We start from the raw sequence: 1,619 nt of genomic DNA on the forward strand, positions 1-1,619 counted from the left end.
CCCGCCCGCCCCCCCCCCCCCCCCCCCCGGCCGCTATCCCCGGACTCCCGGGCCCCCCTTGGGTCCCTTTTCCGGGTGTGGGACGCCACTTCCCCCACCCCAGTCCTGGCGCGTGTGTGTGCACCCCCAAAAGCCCCAACCCCCGTGGGCCCCCCAAGCACGGGGACAGGGACTGGGGTGTCCCCTCCTGGTCGGGCTGTTCCCTCTGTGGCAGGATGGGGACCCCTCACAGCTGGGAACAAGAACATGACATCTCTGCTGGTTGTTTCCCTCCAGGACAGACTTGGGTCCCTTAGAGACAGATCTGGGGTCCCCGGGGACAGACCTGGCGTCCCCCAGGATAGACTTGGTGTCCCCTGGCTGTGGCATCCCCCTGAACAGGTTGTCGCCTATCCTTGGTGACAGAATCCCCAGGCTGGCTGACTGTCCCCAGGGAGGGCTGCGACCCCGGGCGCTGGTTCAGGATCTGCCCGTGTCCCTGCGAGCTCAGCCTCCCCGCGGGCTCGGTGTCCCTGTGGGCCCTGTGCCCACGGCACGGCTGGCTCGGGACTGGCCTGACAGAGCCACCGGCTCCTGCCCGACCTGTTCCCAGCAGCCCGACAAGCTCGGGCAAGACCTGCCCAGCCCAAGGCACGGCATGGGGCTCGTGCCATGGGGCACCGCAAGGACACGAGCCCCCTGTGCTGTGGGTCAGGGTGCCCCATACAGTGCTGTGGTGCCACACACTGTCCAGGTGTCCCGGCACGTCCGTCTGTCCTCTGCTGCACGAGGCTCCTCCATGGACACGGTGCCCGTTGGGCACAGGGTATGGGGACAGGTGCTGCTGCTTTCTCACCTGCTCCTGGCACACTGTGCTGGCACGAGGGGACGTGGCTGGGCTCCCTGCTGTGGGCACACCTGGCACGAGGTGCTTGGCCGTGGCTGGAGCGTGGCAGGGGCTGAGGTGCTGTGGCGGTGTTGGGCTTGGTGCTTTGGTCAGGGCTGCTGTCGGACACAGCGAGAGTCCCCACGGGACTCCGTGCCGGATTCAGCGCGTCCTTCCTCGGGCTGCCTGGCTGTTTGATCCTGTCCCGCAGGAGCTCCAGCCCCGTGCTGTGTTTGTCCCTGACTTCCGCCACGGGCATGGGCGCCGCAGCAGACGCCTCTTCCCTTCCTTTCCCTTCCTTTGCTTTCTCTTCCCTTCCTTTCCCTTCCTTTCCCTTCCTTTCCCCTTTCCTTTCCTTTCCTTTCCTTTCCTTTCCTTTCCTTTCCTTTCCTTTCCTTTCCTTTCCTTTCCTTTCCTTTCCTTTCCTTTCCTTTCCTTTCCTTTCCTTTCCTTTCCTTTCCTTTCCTTTCCTTTCCTTTCCTTTCCTTTCCTTTCCTTTCCTTTCCTTTCCTTTCCTTTCCTTTCCTTTCCTTTCCTTTCCTTTCCTTTCCTTTCCTTTCCTTTCCTTTCCTTTCCTTTCCTTTCTTTCCTTTCCTTTCCTTTGCTTTCTCTTCCCTTCCTCTCCCTTCCTTTCCCTTCCTTTCCCTTCTCACTTTGGCTGGGCACTGCTGGTCCGATGGCTGTGGTGGGACCATCTGGTGGTCAACTGGTATCAGCAGGCCCCGGAGAGGAGCTGGTGGGAGACACTGGCTCT

This window comes from Corvus brachyrhynchos, unplaced genomic scaffold, assembly GCF_000691975.1.
Source record: "Corvus brachyrhynchos isolate BGI_N302 unplaced genomic scaffold, ASM69197v1 scaffold365, whole genome shotgun sequence".
Taxonomy (NCBI): Eukaryota; Metazoa; Chordata; class Aves; order Passeriformes; family Corvidae; genus Corvus; species Corvus brachyrhynchos.